Source organism: Haliotis cracherodii, unplaced genomic scaffold, assembly GCF_022045235.1.
Source record: "Haliotis cracherodii isolate W230 unplaced genomic scaffold, xgHalCrac1.p SCAF_17, whole genome shotgun sequence".
Lineage (NCBI taxonomy): Eukaryota > Metazoa > Mollusca > Gastropoda > Lepetellida > Haliotidae > Haliotis > Haliotis cracherodii.
In genome coordinates, this window is record NW_027266272.1 from 24,572,009 (window position 1) to 24,593,002 (window position 20,994).

General features: G+C 40.2%; 1 protein-coding gene across 1 annotated transcript in view; it reads left to right on the forward strand.

The window, feature by feature from the left end:
* Positions 1-5,146: 5,146 nt before the first annotated feature.
* LOC139464984 (melatonin receptor type 1C-like) overlaps positions 5,147-20,994 on the forward strand; it is a 182,619-nt gene continuing 166,771 nt past the window's right edge. The window contains exon 1 of the mRNA XM_071246635.1: positions 5,147-5,255. The gene's annotated coding sequence lies outside the window, so the exon portion shown is untranslated. The remainder of the gene's footprint in view (positions 5,256-20,994) is intronic.

The following is a 20,994-nucleotide window of genomic DNA, read 5'->3' on the forward strand; positions in this document are numbered from 1 at the left end:
AAATATTCAACTAAACAGATAGGATAAGAGACTTGAATAATGTCTAGTCCTCTGTATCTGGCCACATGGCCAAGTGCCAAGGCAGTGGTTTCCATCACTGATTCCTTGCATGTGCAATGTTTTGTGCTGAGATGTTGTTTTGTTTGTTTACCACACTGTGAAGGGAAATTATATCTTATAATTACCCTCGTTCGTCATACCAAGATAATTAACTTCTTTTCTTGAAGCAGGTTTCATGGAAAAGTTGGCATTTTTGCTTTGGCTATTCTTAGCGACGAGCAATGCATGATTTCAATCGTAGCTGTCATCTTGAGAATGTACGTTGCAGTGGTGTTTTTGATAGAATCTTGAGTTTCTTTTGCGTAAGTTTATTACTGAGGGTAATTGGGCAGTTTATGTTGGAGTTGCAACATGACACTAAGGTTTTGGTTGAAAATGTAAAACCTCGAGCGAAGGAAAGTGGTTTTCCTTTTTCAGCCAAAGTGTTTTAACTTAATTATGAACCATCTTAATGAAAGAAAAAAATATTGGGACACCTAACAGTGAAAGAATACAGTAGTCATTGTGTAAACTGAAATCGGTGACAGCGGCCTAGAGAAAGACAATGTGCAGCATGCTGACAACGGAAGTCATGACATGTAAGATTGAATAACCTTTCATCACCTGCTCCGGTGGCTCAGTGGGAGTGAGTGAGTGAGTGAGTTAGGTTTAACGCCGCTTTTAACAATATTCCAGTCATATCACGGCGTGTCAGCTTAATGTGGGAGGAAAGCCCGAAGTGATGCAGGTCTCAGACGTTTACCACTTCGGTGAAACCCACGAGCACGGGTATGGTGCTGACAAACCTAGAAACATAATCGGGGCGAACCGGGATTCGAACCCACAATCATAGGTTTCTGGCGTGCCCAAGGGACGCAACTCTGCACAGCGAATCGCGGCGCCTTAGACGACTGGGCCACCCGTGCCCCCGGCTCAGTGGGAAAAAAGTGGATAACAATATTCAACAGATTGCAGATTCAATCTAGGTCATTGAATGTTCTTGTAAAGAAAGTGTGACGCTCAGCCAGTTAACTGAGTTTGTGGGCTTTCGACTATTTTAAGAAACCTTAAGAATAATAGTATTTATTATGTTGCTTTAAGTATGAAGAAAGCATTATGTGATACAGGCCTAAGACATGTACTTTTTTTTAATGCAAACGCATGATATGGTTCTGACAAACCAAGAAAAATAATCCAGATGGACCTTGATAATCCCACAGTCATTGGATCCTGGTGCAACCAAGGGATGCAACTCTACTCAAAAGAAGTTGAAGAACACCCAATTTTTCCAGTTGTATAGAAAAAATATATGTATCAGTTGTATTATTCACATAAAACTTGCCTTCAGATAATTTGTTTGTTGCTGATTCATAAACTTACAAAATATCTATTTTTTAATATGTTTTTTGGCTGATTCATAAACTGACCTGTGAAGATTTAGGGTAGAATAGGTCTTCAGCAACCCATGCTTGTCATAAGAGGCGAATAACAGGATCAGGTAGTCTGGCTCGCTGACTTGGTTGATGTATGTCATCGTATTCCAATTGTGTAGATCGATGCTCATAATATCAATCACTGGATTGTCTGGTCCAGACTCGATTATTTACCGACCACTATCATATAGCTGGAATATTGCTGAGTGCGGCGTCAAACATAAGACAAACAAAACAATCTTAATGTAGGAATGAATATTTTTTATGCTGCTGTCAGCTACATCTATATGCTAAGTATATAATCAAACTATGGACAAACAAACCAGTGGTCGATAGACTGAGCAATGATCCACTCCAATAGGGTAAAGTTAGCAACATTCAGACACCTTATCCTCATTTTAGTATGCTTTCATGATAGCGGTCCCCATGGGGAGAATGGCAAACTGTAAGAGGCGACTAACGAGATCGGGTGGTCAGGCTCGCTGACTTTGCCTCTGACTTCACGGGAATGTCTGGTCCAGACTCGATTATTTACGGACCACCATCATATAGCTGGAATATTGCTGAGTGGGGCATTAGACAACAAACAAGCAATAATGTTTCATAAACTTGGTTTCAAATAAGATTCCTGGCCCAGTCGTCTAAAGCGCCGCGATACGCTGTGCAGAGTTGCGTCCCTTGGACACGCCAGAAACCTATGATAACGGGTTCGAATCCCGGTTCGCCCCGATTATGTTTCTAGGTTTGTCAGCACCATACCCATGCTCGTGGGTTTCACCAAAGTGGTAAACGTCTGAGACCTGCATCACTTCGGGCTTTCCTCCCACATTAAGCTGACACGCAGTGATATAACTGGAATACTGTTAAAAGCGGCGTTAAACCCCACTCACTCACTCAAATAAGATTCCGTATTCATCATTGATTTTTGGTGTTTTGATGTAAGTTTTTTAATGACAGCAATTATCCATAAGTCCTTGACACACTGGCAAGTCATATCATATAACTGCCACAGTTTGACAATCCAACAAAACCATCAGATAATGAAAGCCTTGGTACAGCTCCCTCTACTGTGCTGAGTCAAATCAGGGTTAGTGAACTCAGGTCTGGTGATGGTCTTCAATACTAAATCCAGCTCACTCTATGTCCACTCAATAGAAGGTTAATCATCATAAGGCGAGCACTTATCCCTGATGTCTCGTAAACTGCCTGCTAACTGGGTTGTACTTTGTCTGGTAATGACCAGTGTACTAGCTTCATCCTTCGCAAGTCAAGTCGGGCGATGTTCAGAGTTAGGGAAGGTGTTATTGGCATTCCAGAAGTTGGTGAGTAAATCAGAAAATATACATCTTTATGTATAACAACTCCTGGTTTATTGCATATAGCAACGTTTATCATTATCAAGCCGGAGTGTACTCCGTTTGACTCCACTCCACTCCGCATCGAAACGTTGCTATATCTGCTCCACTCAAATCTGCATCGAAACATCGCTTTATCTACTCCACTCTGCATCGAAACATCGCTATATCCACTCAATTCCACATCGAAACATTGCTATATCCACGCCACGCCACGCCACGCCACGCCACGCCACGCCACGCCACACCACGCCACGCCACTGCACGCCATGCCACGCCACTGCTTTTCAATATGCATCGGAATACACCAGTAGTTGTTATTCATAAAGTTGTACATTTTCTGATTTAGCAGGTGTGGCAGTACCATACCAGTGTTATCAACGCTGTGAATCATTGAGTCCGGTCAGGCAAACTGGTGGTTGATAGCATGAGCATTATTAAACAGTTTGGTATGATGAAACACTATCATCCAGGGCCCGGGTATATGTCCACAAAGTGATTTTAGTACTAAGACGATCGTAACTCCCATACTTTAACATAGACTTACGACAGCTAAACATGGTCTGGTGGTCAGACTCGCTGACTTGTTTGATGCATGTCATCGTAGCCCAATGCTCATAGTGTCAATCACTGGATTGTCTGGTTCAGACTCTAATTATTTACAGATCTCCGTCATATAGCTGGAATATTGCAGAGTGCGGCATTAAACAATAAACAAATTGACCAACTGAATAATTTGGTTTGCTGACAGGCTTCATTGATGTTTATGTATTGAAAATGGTGGGATTGTGAAATGATTAAATCTGAGAATATTTGCTCACTCCATCTCTAGACCCGTGAAGATACGGGGTAGAGTAGGTCTTCAGCAACCCATGCTTGCCGTAAAAGGCGACTATGCTTGTCGTAAAAGGCGACTAACGGGATCGGGTTGTCAGGCTCGCTGACTTGGTTGATGCATGTCATCAATCCAAATTGCGTGGATCGATGCTCATGATGTCAATCACTGGATTGTCTGGTCCATCCTGGATTATTTACAGACCGCCGTCATATTGCTGAAATACTGCTGAGTGCGGCGTTAAACAACAAACAAACAAATGCTCCATCTCTGTTCTCATGCTCCTGATGTTGTTAATCCCAGATTCCCAGAGTAGGATCCTGGGTTTATCGGCACCATAATAGCGCTCATTGGCTCCTCTAAATTGGTAAAGTCTGAGACCTGCATCACTTCTGGCTGTCCTCCCACATCAAGCTGACATACCCTGATAATATTGAAATACTCTTCAATTAAAGCTTCACTGTATATTTAACCAGGCAAATTGAATTACGAACCGAATTTGAAGCATGGAGTTTCAAATATTAGATTTAGCATGGTTAAATATACAGATCTTAAAATTGTTAATGTTTTATCACTGTGTTGTTGCCTGATCATAAAAGAATTAGGTATAATGTTTTCTGGTGGTTTAATCAAGAATTCAGTTATTTTGCACCTTTTGTTTTCTCGGTAGGCAGGCAACATGTGGCGATGGCTTAGTAAACAAATTTGTCTGTACTTCCGTCAGCCCGCATTACTTGGGGGCTTTCCTCCCACATCAAGCTGACACACCATGATATAACTGGAATACTGTCCAATAAGACATGTCAGACCAAACTAACTAGAATAGTACTGACTATGGTATAATCTGCATTCACTAACAAGGCTGGACGTTCATAAAAGTTAATGATTCTTCGGATCTGAATCAAATTTGAAAGTTAATTTTCCCCAAAGAGATACAATTTTAATCTATGGATTGGATTCAAAACTGAAAGCTATTCAACACAGATAATTTTAATTTTTCCCGTTCTTAAGCAAAGCCTTCAATTAACAAAACCAACAAATTCTAATCTATGGATTGGATTCAAAACTGGAAACTATTTAACAAAGGGTTTGTTTTTTTTCCACCCTAAAACAGTACCTTCAAATAACAAAAACCATAAAAAGATTTAATCGATGGATTGGTTTCAAAACTATTCATCATATGGAATTTCATATTTTCTGCACAAACAAAATACTTTTAAATAACAAAAACGAACTTTTAAACTATTTTACTGAAAATGTTACCCTAAATCAAGTAGATTGTTGCCCACAAAGTATTGTGGCTTACCGACTGTTATGAAAGGCAGACTTTACAAGGAGTCGCCACTTGAAATTCATGACCCAAACACTAACAGGAAGTGAGGAGCATCGCAGCCTTGTGGTTGATGTAATCAGAAGAAGGTCACGTGTCAAAGGTCACTACGTTTTGCGAAATGTAAGCATCCAGGACAGTTGTGGAGGATAAAGATAAGCAAGAGGGATGATGACTGCATGACGGAAATACAGATTTTCTAATTGTTGCTGGCCTGGTGTGTGAAGGGGAATATTCCAGTTTCGGATTATTCTAATGTACAGGTTAGTTTTGTCGTGTTTCAGAACGAAATAATGCATGCAAATTGTTCAGGCTCTTTATTTCTAGATTAATCGCATATGCTAGACCAAAGAAGATAGGAACACCTGATTCTTTCGTGTAATATTCCTATGGTTAGACTGTTGTGGCATGACCGATTTGCTATAGTAATATGAAAGAATTGGATCAGTTTGTATACAAGATATTCAAGATTGGTATGTACTGAACACTGAAGTGATTTGGGAATCATTTTATACATAAAAATTTCTGTTCTTTTGGCTGTCATAAAGCTGGAATGAATAAATGAATGAGTATGGTTTTACGCCGCTTTTAGAAATATTCCAGCAATATCAGAGCTGGGGACACCAGAAATGGGCTTCACACATTGTACCCATGTCGGGAATCGAACCCGGGTCTTCGGCGTGACGAGCAAACGGTTTAACCACTAGGCTACCCGACTGCCCACCAATGCTGAGTGCAACTTAAAACAAGAATTAAACAAACAAACAAACAAACAAACAGTTCTTTTGTTAAGCCGATATCACTTCTTTCAATTATGGTTCTTTAATAGTGTTTATAATAGAAAAACTATTGATTATTTTTAAGAATTAGCTAACTTTGAGACTAATTTATTTCCAGATTTGGACTTAACAATAACAATAAGCCGAAATTTGATATTTATATAAAAATGTTCACGAATAATTGAAAAAATGCTTAAATTTGAAAAAGGAAAATATAATGGTAATGAAACAGTTTAAGATAAAGAATTTGAACTTCATCACTTTGTATGAAACCTGTGAAGATCAGGGGTAGAATAGGTCATCAGTAACCCATGCTAGCCGTAAAAGGCGACTGTGCTTGTCGTAAGAGGTGACTAACGGGATCGGGTGGTCAGGCTTGCTGACTTGGTTGATGCATGTCATTGATCCCAGTTGTCTGGATCGATGCTCATGATATCAATCACTGGATTGTTTGGTCCAGACTCGACTATTTACGGACCGCCGTCATATAGCTGGAATATTTGCTGAGTGCAGCGTTAAGCAACAACCAAACCAAACCAAAAGCCTTGTATGAAGTGACATGAAGATACCTCTCGACATTTGTGAGTGAGTGAGTGAGTGAGTTAGGGAGATTAGCTTAATGCCGATTTGAACAGTGTTTCAGTTTCATCATGGTGTGTCAGCTTGATGGGGATTGCCCAAGGCAGGGCTCAATTTAAAGTACTGTATTCAACGTAATAAGTACCCAGGGAGCTCTCAAAATTAGAAATAGGGGGCTCTTATTTGAATATAATTTTAGTGATAAAAACAGAGTTGAAAGATAAATATCGTGGTTTATGCTGACAGCCTGAAATGTTTATGTACGACAGATGCCCATAATTAAGTATGCACATAACACATGAGTGCGTATTATACGCGAATAAATAAGTCTTGTGTACATTGATTAATCGGAATGGGTGCTAATTGGGATTTTTCACTGGCCAATATATTGCCGTGGGCGCTTATTAGAGCGGGGCGCTTATTACGTCGAATACAGCATTTGATTTAACTTGCACCAGGTGCATGTGGTCATGAACACCTAGTTGCACCAGACAAATCCAGGTTGCACCCTGGTCCAATAAGTTTATGAAAGTTGAAACAAACGTGCACAAACTAGTCATAATATATAAAATTTCAGATCTCTGACGTCATGATATCACTTGCATTAATGACGCACTCCTTTTAAACGTGACAGGAACATATGCACATGACCTTGAAGTACTCACTGTAAGACAGCATCCAGCCCAAGACAGTCTGACAAATTTCACATAACACAGTGATTACCGTATTCGACCTAATAAGCGCCCAGGGCACTCTCAAAATTAGAAATAGGGGGCTCGTATTAGACTATTATTTTGGTGAAAAACAACAGAGTTGTAAGATCGTAAATTTCCTGGTTTATGCTGACAGCCTGAAATGTTTATATCCGACAGATATTTTTTTCCAGAATTTAATTGCCCATAATTAAGGGTACATAAAACACATGAGTGCGTTTTATACACAAATAAATAAGTCTTATGTACATTGATCAATCGGAAGGGGTGCTAATTGGGATTGTTTACTAGCCAATGTATCAGTAAATATCGCCGTGGGTGCTTATTGGAGTGTGGCGCTTATTACATCAAATACGGTAGTGATGTAGATGAAATGGTTCCTAAAGCTTAAAGGTATTGAGTGTGTTCAAAGATCATTGTTGTGTGGAAAGGTAAGGGTTAATGTGACATTTGAAATGTTTTGACATGCACTTGGTGGATATTGACATGACAATTAGGTTGTATTTTTCGATACCAGGTTGCAGTGGTGCATGTTATATATACGAGGAGCTACATCAAGGCATGGTGTTGTGATAAATGTTTCAGATGTTTACAACTTTGCTGAAACCCACGAGCACTAGTTTGGGGAAAGTCACCATTCCAATCCACGTTGATAGGTTTCTGGTACACCTAAGGGACGTAACTCTAAACAGTGCATTGCAGTGCCTCAGACCCCTCATGACCCCTGGAGCAATAATAAATTACAGACCCATAGTTGCATTGTTTCTTAAAATCAGGAGTCGGTCGGGTAGCCTAGTAGTTAAAGCGTTTGGTCACCAAGACCCGGGTTTGAGTCCCGACATGAGTACAATGTGTCAAGTCAATTTCTGGTGTCCCTCGCTGTGTGATATTGCTGGAATATCGATATAGTGGCATAAAAACCATACTCACTCACTCACTCACTCACTCACTCACTCACTGCAACAGGATGGTATTTTTGTACAAAAACAAGGATTGGTAATCTGGAAGACAATTACATGACTGCTCCAATCTCCAAGTCCGCCTTCCTGGCAGACGTCCCTCCCCATGGGAGATTACGCCATGTCCAGTAACAGCGTAACACTCACTCACTCACTCACTCACTCGGGCCTAAGTGTATATGTTGAGAGTAATTCAGGAGGATCTAAAGGGATTAACTTAATGTTTTTTAGCCGTCTCTCTCATCTCACATCTCTCTGACAGGACCAATGGTGGATTCCTCTTAAGAATATAGCTCCCAACAACCTCTGCTTGTCACAAGAGGCAACTAAATCGAGTGTGTGGTCCAACTCAGGGACTTGCATGATGCATATCATTGTATCCCAATTGCGGGATCGATGCTCATGACATCAGTCACTGGATTGTCTGGTTCAGACCCAATTATTTACAGACCACCATCATATAGAATGCAGCCATTTCTTTTTCCTTTCTGTCTTACCAGTAGGCAGGCAAAGTGCAGCAATGATGGGGAAGTAAACACGTTTCTGTTTTAATCCAGGCATGATATAATCAAACAAAATTTGTTTACCTGGCAAAACCAAAATAATATTTTTTAATCATTGACATGCCACAAAATGATTTTTAAAAAATCTTGTTTTAGCCTTTTTAGTGTTTTTGTCCAAATTTGTTACCACAGAGAGACAAAGCTAGTATGTCATACAAGATTTTTTGGTTTGTTAAAACTGGTGGACCTTTATCATGTATTTTGTATTGAAACTCTATCAAATATTTCAATACAACTTTAGCTAAATCGCTTTTAGATATTGTGTAGATTAAATCACTTTCGTTGCCATTATTAGCAACTGTCATTTCCTGTGATTGACAAAATCGTTTGACATTTGCTGCTGATGGCTCATCCTTCCTTTGTCTCGGGCTACAAATGCCACGTGATCACTGGGAATGTATATCCAATATGTCGACATCATCGGGTTTTCAGTGGGGCAGCTTGTAGCTTCATGAATAGATCTCACGCACCGCGCATGCACCAACCAAACACAGTCACGCTCACAACAACACTTCACACCACATACCATACATACCCACACATACCCACACATTCACACGCATGCACACTCTCTCTTACACACACTCACACATGCACACACTCACTCACACACACACACTCTCACACACACACACTCTCACACACCCCTCTCACATGCACGCACACACACACACACACACACACACACACACACACACACACACACACACACACACACACACACACACACACACACACACACACACACTCTCTCTCTCTCTCTCTCACACATGTGTGAAGCCCATTTCTGGTGTCCCTGCCGTGATATTGCTGGAATATTGCTAAAAGCGACGTAAAACTATACTCACTCACTCACTCACTCACTCTCTCTCACACACTCACACCTCTCTCACACACACTCTCACATTCACACATACACTCACACACACACTCATGCACAAGCCCCGGTTCGAATCCCGACATGGGTACCATGTGTGAAGCCCATTTCAGTGTCCCCTGTCGTGATATTGCTGGAATATTGCTAAAAGCGGCGTAAAACCATACTCACTCACTCTCATGCACACGCCCACACACAGTTCATCTTCAGTCTTGCCTTAAGGTATCACACCTTATACTCCTTGAAACGTTCAAGAAAGGAATCAAGTCCTTCAGATGGCGACTGAGACATGGTTCAAGGATGAAATATCAAACTACAAGACAAATCAAACTAAATGATAGCAAAACACTGTAATACTATCGACCCAGCACTAGGATGTGTTTCCTAATCCACAAGTACATTGCATGCTAACTTACTTTTTTAATATTTTAGATGTTGCCAGAGCTTGCTAAATACAATGTTTATTCCTAAATACAGGATATTTACTATCCCCAAACACACTCCCATGATAACCTCTCTGAATTGTTCCTTATTCTATTATGTGTTTGTATTGTTATCTATTGTGTAGTTGTCAGATTTTCGATCATGAATGTTGACACTGCCTAATTTTGTTTTTCGGACATACTTGTTATTCCAACATATTCAGCCAACCATGTCAGATTAACGAGACTTGACTGTATGTGTTGTATGTGGCTGTTGTTCTAAATGATGGTAGTATTAATACTTATAAATTAGTAAAATATTAATGTGCACAAGTTAGTTAACCCATAATACTGTATTTGACATAATAAGCGCCCAGGGCGCTCTCAAAATTAGAAATAGGGGGCTCTTATTAAAATATTTTTTTGGTGGAAAAAACAGAGTTGAAAGATAAGTTTCGTGGTTTATGCTGTCAGCCTGAAATGTTTACGTACGGCAGATATATTTTTCCAGAATTTAATTGCCCATATTAATGGTGCATATAACACAGCAGTGCGTATTATGAATAAGTCTTGTTTACATTGATCAATCGGAAAGGGTGCTAATTGGGACTGTTCACGTGCCAATATATTAGCAAATATCGCCGTGGGCGCTTATTACGTCAAAAACTGTATATACAAACCCAAGTTTTCACAGACCAAAAGACAGATATATGTGTGGTGTTGTACCTTACATTATAAACCACTGTAATACGAACCACTGTTTAATATGTAGGAGTGGGGCACGGGTGGTCCAGTCATCTAAGGCGCCGCGATTCGCTATGCAGGGTTGCGTCCCTTGGGCACACCAGAAATCTATGATTGTGGGTTCGAATCCCGGTTGGCCCCGATTATTAGGTTTGTCAGCACCATACCCATGCTCGTGGGTTTCACCGAAGTGGTAAAAGTCTGAGACCTGCATCACTTCGGGCTTTCCTCTCACATTAAGCTGACACGCCGTGATATAACTGGAAAACTGTTAAAAGCGGCGTTAAACCAAACTCACTCACTAACTCATTGCAAGTCATTGCATCCCAATTGCGTAGATCAATGCTCATGATGTCACTCACTGGATTGTCTGGTCCAGACCAGCTGGAACATTGCCGAGTGTGACTTTACACACAAAACAAACAAGAACACAAAACTTACTTTCAGAGTTTTATATAAACCACGTCATCAATATGACAGACATCCTGTGCTACATCCTCTGGGAGTGCCATAATCTTACCCTCTTGGTTTTAAATCCCAGATTCCTCAGATCTGTGTCGGACATAACTGTTATTTCCGACAAACCATGCAGGCTGGTAAAAACGTAACCAGCCATCTTGAAAGTTTCAGGACCCTTTGTATATATATACAAGCAAGAGTAGAATTCATTTTTCTCAGATTTACTTAACTCTTTACGATTTAACACATTTACAAAGCAAAGTTATCTGTTGCTCCAAGGTATGTGAGTCACATCAATGTCTGATTCAAATTTATCAGTTTCAGTGTAACAATTTAATTTTCGGTTAGACAGTCGTCAGATACCGTATTCGTCGTAATAAGCGCCCAGGGCGCTCTCAAAATAGGGGGCTCTTATTAGAATATTATTTTGGTGAAAAAAACAGTTAAAAATAAATTTCGTGGTTTATGCTGACAGCCTGAAATGTTGATATACAACAGATATGTTTTTCCAGAATTTATTTGCCCATAATTAAGGGTGCATATAACACACGAGTGCATATTATACGCGAATAAATAAGTCTTGTGTACATTGATCAATCAGAAGGGGGCTAATTGGGTTTGTTCACATGCCAATATATTAGCAAATATCTCTGTGGGCGCTTATTACGTCGAAAACGGTAGTAATAAATTTCACACAGGCCGACAGAAATCTTAAAGATCAGCTACGGGATAGCTGCATGCAGCTGTTTTCGATAATGCTGACATCCCACCTTTTGAATACAACATCTAACAAGTATAACCGTCAAAATGACATGCTACAGATACCATTATATTCTTGAAGAAGCAGAATATTGTTTATTTACAACATGATTTCACAAAGAGATTGCTGCAAAATCACTTCCCCTTTAGAGACGTGATACAACTAGATGTTTATGAATGGTTGTATTGGGTGTAACAGGGGAAGAGCTTTCTTTCTAACCTTCTGTGAGATTTTGTTTACCTTCTTTTCATTGGTGGGGGCATGGGTGGCCCAGTCGTCTAGGGCGCCGTGATTCGCTGTGCAGAGTTGCGTCCCTTGGTCACGCCAGAAACCTATCATTGTGGGTTCGAATCCCGGTTTGCCACGATTATCTTTCTAGGTTTGTCAGCACCATACCCGTGCTCATGGGTTTCACGTCTGAGACCTGCATCACTTCGGGCTTTCCGCCAACATTAAGCTGACATGCCGTGATATAACTGGAATACTGTTAAAAGCGGCGTTAAACCCAACTCACTCACTCACTCACTCTTTTCATTGGTCATTTGCTGCTCAGAAATCAAACAGTTCATGAAGTGCTTGTGACCAGAGATCCGGAAATATTTTTTTGTCAATCGGACATTTGCATTTTGTTGATGCCCACCTCATATGTTTGGATGAACAAAAAGAATAAACTCAAGCATCACTTTCAAAACATATATAGTGTTCCCTCGCTATTCTGGCCTTTAATACTTCGGTTATAGCGCACGGTAACAATTGGCTCACAAAATTGCTTTACATTTTTTATAAACTCAAGGTTTCCACTGACACTATGTTTTTACCCCATCTCAAAAAACATTATCAGCTGATCACCGCGAGCATGTAACACCGGAATTACCAGTCAACAAATCCGAACTGTAATATGCAATCTCATTATTATGCTATCTGGTTAAAAAATTGTGTTCATTGTATATCTGGACTAATGTTTGTAATATATTTGATCAATTTTTTCAAAATTCCATTCCATATTCTCTGCGTTAATTTTGCCGAAATCGTGTGTGAAGTGATCGCTAGATCGCACAACTCACTGTTACTGACAGCAACCACGGTCAGATTACCGCTTTTGACGCCTTGAAACAAACTTTAGTTGCCAGAGAATGGATACATTTATCATAAATGCCATACTTTGACTCGTTAAAAGTCATATTTGTGGCAATGTGACTGTTATATGTCAGCATTACGTTTTCGCCATTGAAATACATGTAGCGCGGGAAGTCCCAAGGGTGATTGGTCAAATTGGTCCATACGTAGAAATATCCTGCAATAGCAATCGACTGTACCAAAGTGTTACGTTTATGGTTCTTATAATTATAAATGTATATAGTAAAAGCCGCAACTAAAATAACACGATTTTAAAAAATATCATTCCTGATAAAATCCTAATTTCAGATACAGTTTGTTCCGACCTTTGCATCAAATTTCTTTGAAGTTGTATAATTGGGTACTTTTTGACCGAATCACCGGTGGATTGTTGCGAGAACGTGCGCACAGCTGATTGCTATTTCCAGCTTAGTTCATGAGAAAATACACACGGTAATCTTAACCTCTGCATATAAAACAATGCGTTGGAGAGCAGGAAATACAATTTAGATAGTAAATCATCATGTCTAGCGAATTTTTATATCAAATTTCATATTTTTGTCGACCAAGTTTGTTATACCTTTTTGTTCACCTGAATTCGCTGAAGGGATAGATCTACGATGTGTTTAACGCTTTCATCACTGGCTGCCCCAGAGTTATGTCCCTTGAAACCCTGCAGTCCCTGACACTGACAAGGCCTGTACACTGGCCTCCCTGGCAGTATTATTGGAAAATCACACCATCATTTTTGATGCACTTTTTCTACCAGAAACTTGCTTTTAATATACATTTATCATATACCATTGTAAAGAGGATTAAGTATACTTTAATATTCTTTGTTGTTATTGTCTCTAACATTTGTCATTATCTAATTACAGGTGTTTACAAGTGAAATAAAACTTGAAAACACTGAAAAAATGAAAACAGACAATGAATTTTGGCTCAAATTGTATTAAAAATCACAAAAATAAATCACAGATACAAGGTAAACATAACACAGTGGTCTTGTCATCTTGGACGGCACAGGTAATCCCAGGTGTTACAGGTAAATTCTCTTCATGCACATCTGTAAACAAATAAACAAGTTTACAACTCTTGGTACTGACTTTGTTTTCTATACTGATGTCACATATTACTTATGATACACCTACAGCCTCTTAGGTAAACTTGTTAACACAGGTAAACTTGTTAACGCAGGTAAACTTGTTAACACAGGTAAAAACAAATATTTGATTTATTTTGTTCTTTTTCAGGATTTGAAACAAAAATTAAGTATTTAAGTTTTTAAAAAGTAATTTATCACATTACCTGAACATTGAACCACAGCTACTATAAGAATGACATCACAGGGAAGATATCACAGATTGATCTGAAGAGGGAAAGATTGTAAAAGGACAGAAAGATCGTAAATTCAAGTTCTGCAAATATAAAAGTTGTGATAACATATTTACAATACACTGCTATTTACAACTGCATAATAAATTAAATCAGTACTTTATTAAATCAATTAATAAATAAATAATTTATACAGTTACTAAAATTTAAATTAAGATGTAAAAAACAAGAGAACAAACATGAATATAGAAATAAATTTTATTCAAATTGAGCGAAATATAAGGACATACGACAAACCGGCAAACTACAATTCGGATTGCGATCAGAAAAAAAAAGAAACAAATACGTCATGCCACTCACCTTTGTTGTTGTTGTGATCGCTCATTCACGTGTAGGCTGCATTCTCATTCGTCGCACTGATAATCTGTTCAAACACAGAATCATTGTAAAACAGTTGGAAAAAATCAATAGCATGACTCTTCACTCACCGTGTCAATATATATATTCTTGAGTCCAGTCGCCTCTTCAAAATCCCTCATGTCTCAGCTGTTGTGGTCCCTCTGCCACTCCCATTCTTGAAAGTTGGCGGGGGGGACACCTCGTCGAAACCGTCAAAATCTTCACCAAAATCTTCGCGAAATTCCCTCTCCCCTTCGCTTAAATTATTCAATTCAAACACAGTATTATTCCCGATAGAGTCGTTGTTAATCATCTGATCGCTATCCGAATCGTAGTTGGCCGCCATTACGCTTGATTTACGATTCGAGCGAGAAAAATACCTGTCGCGAAAACAGGTGACATCCGCGATTTTCGCGCCAAAAAGACGGGGAAATTCCATAGAATGATGTGTCAATCACGTGTAGATCTCGTTTCCATATTTAGAACGAGATTACACACGAGAAAGGAAGTAGAAAGAGCGATTTTGTAAACACGCTCGCGCCGCCCGATTTATCGGGCAGCCGTGTGTGGCTTGGACAGTTCTCGCCCGATTTTTCGGGCAGCCGGGTACTGGGACACGGTTTATGCTGCCCGATAAATCGGGCAGTCGGGGCGAAAGGGTTAATAGGCTACAACACTTGATTAATACATAGATCTAATATATAGAATTTCAACCTATCAGGATGTAGGTCAGTGTGCTTGTGATATTGATGTTGACCAAATTTTAGAATGTCCGGTTTGCGCTATTTCAAATCGGACATTTTGCAGTCACAATCGGACAGGTCCGGTGCACAGACCGATTTCCAGATCCCTGCTTGTGATAAAGATAGAGACAAAGAACAGGAAACAGATTTTGCTGGGCATAGTTTTCAAGGAACTCAATTTAACAGTAACAGTAACACACTGAAGAACAGCAACTGTTTTTTTAAGACCTTATACAACAATGACAGGAACTACTGAAGAACATAATTGTAGCAGGATGTAGTTATTGTGCATTTTAACTTACATATTTTAAATTTAGGAAATAATTGAGTTACGTATGGTAGTAGCTCCTTAAACAAACCTGAGCACTCTCTACTGATCCTTAGTTAAGGTATGGGGTGTAGTTAATTAAGGTCTTTAGTGCTCTGGGCCCTGTTTGACAAAGCCATCTAAGCGCTAAGGTGATTGTAACTCCCATACTTTAGCACTGACTTACGATAGTTGTAGCACTAAGATCGCTTTGTGGAACGGTGCTCTGGTCCAGCCGCAGCTTGGCCAGTTATTGCTTACAGCTACTGATGTCAGTAATGTAGTGTACAGTAGCATTTTAGTACACTTGTGAGTGAGTGAGTTTGGTTTTACGCCGCAATATTCCAGCAATATCACGGCGGGGGACACCACAAATGGGCTTCACACATTGTTCTCTCATGTCCGGAATCGAACCCGGGTCTTCGGTGTGACGAGCGAATGCTTCAACCACTTGGCTACCCGACCACCCTTGAGTACACTAAGTTTTGTGTCATAGCAACTGATTTACGACAACCATTGTACCCTGGAGCCATGACATCTATATGCCTTAAAACACTTAATTGCCATTATTTATACGGTGCTAATCCTAAATGTTAATCCCCATTGTATTGTACATCGACTGTCTGCCATCATGAACGAGATGTACAAGTATGTCACTGATGAATAACTGTTGTTTATATTTATGACTTACTAAATGTCAGGTGACCTTGGCTATATAAGCCTTGGTACAGAGATGAAAATCAGAGAGAGAAATGGAAAAAAGAAAGGTCTTACCCTTACCCTAGTATGGTTAGGCTGGGTGCTCCGGGGCACCAAGACAACAACCACTACCACTATGTGCTGACCTGGCACATAATGTCTTTTCTATGTATATCTCTACCTGTATAAAGTAAAATTGTATATACCGCAAGCCATCGTCTCCAAGTTGTCACTTCCTACTGAGAACCGAACGCCGACCCCCTGCATATACGAGTATGCAAATAACATTAATCAATGTCACATTAGTGCTTTGTTACTTGTATTAGTGAGTTGATTATTAGGTACATAGTTCTATGATAGTGTTGGTACATGTCCTTATATGTACCGGGTAGTGCATATTAGGGCTGGCACGGGTAACTTGGGTACTCAGGGCGGGTGGGTCATGGGTAGGACCCGGGTACCTACAGGACTACCCTGACCCGTCGTTAGTCACGTGATAGATTTTTTAATGACAAAAACTCACTATAGCTCTTTCTGACGATGCACACATTCCTTTTGACTTGTATATGTTTGAGTAAAGATAAAGCTTCAGTCAACTTCAGTGTATATGCATGATCTGATTGTTTGAGGGGCGGTCGGGTAGCCTAGTGGTTAAAGCTTTCGCTCGTCACGCTGAAGACCTGGGTTCGATTCCCGACATGGGTACATTGTGTGAAGCCCATTTCTGGTGTCCCCCACCGTGATATTGCTGGAAAATTGCTAAAAGCGGCGGAAAACCATACTCACTCACTCACTCTGATTGTTTGATACAAGGATCTGAATAGTTTTGGCCAAGGCTGGGGTAAAAGAATCCCCTTTCAGACATTTTGATCCCAACTCCTTGAGACCCGACGCGGACGGGAAATAGGGGGTGAGGTACGCGGGTAGTAAATTTGGACTCATCCCAGCCTTGGTGCATATACATATATATATTACCGTATTCGACGTAATAAGCGCCCAGGGCGCTCTCAAATCTGGAAATAGGGGGCTCTTATTAGAATATTATTTTGGTGAAAAAAACTGAGTTGAATGATACCACTGTTACAATGCCATCTTGGTGGGATGGAGAGTGAGTGAGGAAGCCCCAAGTTGAACCCCGACGGTGACAGTGCATACAAAGATGTCCTGTCATCATGACAGATGCGTGTCAGAGGTAGATTGTGACTCCTATTGGCTTTAAATGTGATATGTGTTCCGTGACAGATTCGGCACGTACTGTAAGTGAAATTTGAGCAGACATTTCATTGTTGATGTTTTGTTTAAACTGAGAAAAACTCATCTTCCCATGGCAAGGGCGTTATCGGACTATAAAAGTCCAGTTTCCACCCTTGCCGAACTAGGCTGGTGGCTATTACGAGTAATGTTCCTTCTATGTTCCTCCTATTGACCAATTAGAATCCATCTCTCATTTAACTTTCATTTGAGTCAAACAAAATGGCAGCGCTCAACCAAGATAATCTGCTCGTTAATAAAGATCTATATTGTAATAAAACGGGTCTTACCCCGCGAAGTGCATCAACTCACGTGAGTACCTTCATGAAAGACCTGTAAGAATTTGCAAAACATCTGTCGACGCCCCAATGGCGATACACATGCTTTGCAAATCCTGCAGTCAACCAAAATTTGTACCTTGTAATCCATGTTGTTTACGAACCGGATGTCTAGTTCGTAACACGATTTTGATTGGCATATCCATAGACTCGTTAGTTCAGCCAAAATGTTACTCCATAATTGCAGCCTAGTTCGGCAAGGGTGGAAACTGGATTTTTGGAGTCACTTAATTCCCTTGCCTCAGGAAGATGAGAAAGACTGCGCACTACCATTCATACCATAAACACATAATCATCATATAAGATTGTTTCATCAGCTGAGATTGTTTCTGAAGATTGCAAGCATTGGTGATTTACATGTAATATTATTAGTCCATGTTAATACAATATGTTTGTGATGTTTATATTTATTAGTTCTGCGGAATATATGTTTGTTCCGTTATTGACCAGTCTGCGACTGGGTTTAGTATTTACACAATCTCATTTAAATCAGACCTAAGTTCTCGCTACCGCTAAACAAAGATCTGAGGACTTCCCATTAGGGGTCAAGTCAGAACGACCTTTCATCTGACCAATCAGAGCATTGCTTACCAGATAATGAAAGTGACAGTCGGAATGTGATTTCTAATCATGCAGACTCGAAAACTTTAACTCCGAACGATAGTTACGGGTTTAACGACTGAATCCATACAATCTAGACCATCTGTTAGTCATTCCAGAATGTTCTTTCGTTCAGGTTTCAAATTTATAATTGAGAATTTGTCAAAATATGTTTCGAAGCGTAGTCGCCAATTTGAAATTAGTGCCATAAAGCACGAGAAAGCTGCCTTCTGATTGGGCATTCCATTGGTCGGTCAAAGTTCGCGCAAGGTCGGTCTGATGTGACCCGTAATGGGATGTCCTCAGATCTTTGTTTAGCGGTAGCGAAAACTAAGATCTGATTTTAATGAGAATGAATATTTACAGCACTTTGTATTGCCTGCTGCCATCATACTTTGTTAGCATATGCTACAACCTGTCATGTTTGACTAGTTAGTTTAGATTAATTAGTTTACATATTTAGTTAGTAATAAATTTTGTGGATTTTGTGGAAGGATGTAATTTCCTTACCTCCCTCATATTAGTGAGTGAGTGAGTGAGTGAGTGAGTGAGTTGAGTTTAACGCCGCTTTTAACAGTATTCCAGTTATATCGCGGCGTGTCAGCTTAATGTGGGAGGAAAGCCTGAAGTGATGCAGGTCTCAGACGTTTACAACTTCGGTGAAACTGGTCGGCTTGGAGTCAGTATACTGTGTCTGAGTGGGGTATTTGTGTTAAACTGTGGCATGGTATCTCAGTGAGCTAGCACTATAAATCGTCATCAGTCTGGACTAGTACAAGCAGCCACACAAACACACACACGTACATGCACGTCGCTATATAAGTACAATAATCTTGGACGCGACTTCAAACCCCATTTCACCTCACCTCACCTCACCTCACCTCACCTCACCTCACCTCACCTCAACCCACCTCACCTCACCTCACCTCACCTCACCTCACCTCACCTCACCTCACCTCACCTCACCTCACCCCAACCCAACCCAACCCAACCCAACCCACCCCACCCCACCCCACCCCACCTCACCTCACCTCACCTCACCCTATGATTATGTAAAATTACTCGCCAGTGGAGATTCCGGGTCAGAATTGGTCCTTGCAACAGAGCTCCAAATAATGTTTTGATCCATTGAGTATTTTACTCACATTCGAATTGGGTATTGATATTTGTCCGTGGGTATTCAAAATTTTTTCTCCTTGGGTCCATATTTGAATTTATTTTGTAAATAATCAAGCTTAATATGCTGTTTCATGTCACTTCTAATTGTATATGTTCGTGTGCTGCCCCAAGCATGTAAGACATGTTACATGATCTCACAACATCAATATACATGTTTGATTAACAATAAGCACCTTACTTATGCATTATTCACAACAGTAGATTAGAGTTGATGTGTGTGTGATGCCTGCGTTCGATCAGTACATGAAGATGTGTAAAGATATTCGAGTTTACAAGTTGAAAGGATGCATTTGGTAATTACGAACAGTGTTGTTATCCTGCTGTGTGTTTTTAATAGATTTTTTATGCAAGCAACTGAAATTAATTAGTTAATGGTGATATATTTTGCGTATATATTTATGCCAATGCACAGCTTTATTTGGAGCTCTGCCTGCAAGCTATGCTGGGTGCGAGAAGCATCTAAATGGGTGCTTCGGAGTGTTGGTTGGTGTGTTGTTTTATCCTCACTCAGCAATATTCCAGCTATACGGCGGAGGTAAGTAAATGATCGAGTGTGGACCAGACAATCCAATGATTGATATCATGAGCATCAATCCATGCAATTTGGATCGATGACATGCTTCAACCAAGTCAGCAAGCCTGACCACCCGATCCCGTTAGTTGCCTCTTACGACAAGCAAAGTTGTCTTTTACGGCAAGCATGGGTTGCTGAAGACCTATTCTACCCCGGACCTTCACGGGTTGCTCAGGCATGGTGATGTAGTTGATTACCCCTATGGCGTGGATTGATGCTCATGATATCAATCACTGGTTTGCATGGTCTCGACTCAATTGTTTTGTTGTTTTACAAAGAAACAACGAAGTTTGTTTAAAGTGGAGGGGAACAGATGGCCCAGTTGTTTCATTTGCCTCATTTGCTGTGCAGAGTTGCTTCCCTAAGTGTTCCAGGAACCTAGCATTGTGGGTTGGACTCCCTGTTCTCCCCGATTATGTTTCTAGGTTTGTCAGCACCATATCCCTGCTCATGGGTTTTACCGAAGTGGTAAACGTCCAATAACTGCATCTCTTCTGGCTTTCCTACCACATGAAATTGACACACCGTGATGTAGCTGTGATACTGTTCAAGGTGGCGTTGAACCAAACTCACTCACTCACTCACTCACAGGGTGGGATGTCAGCA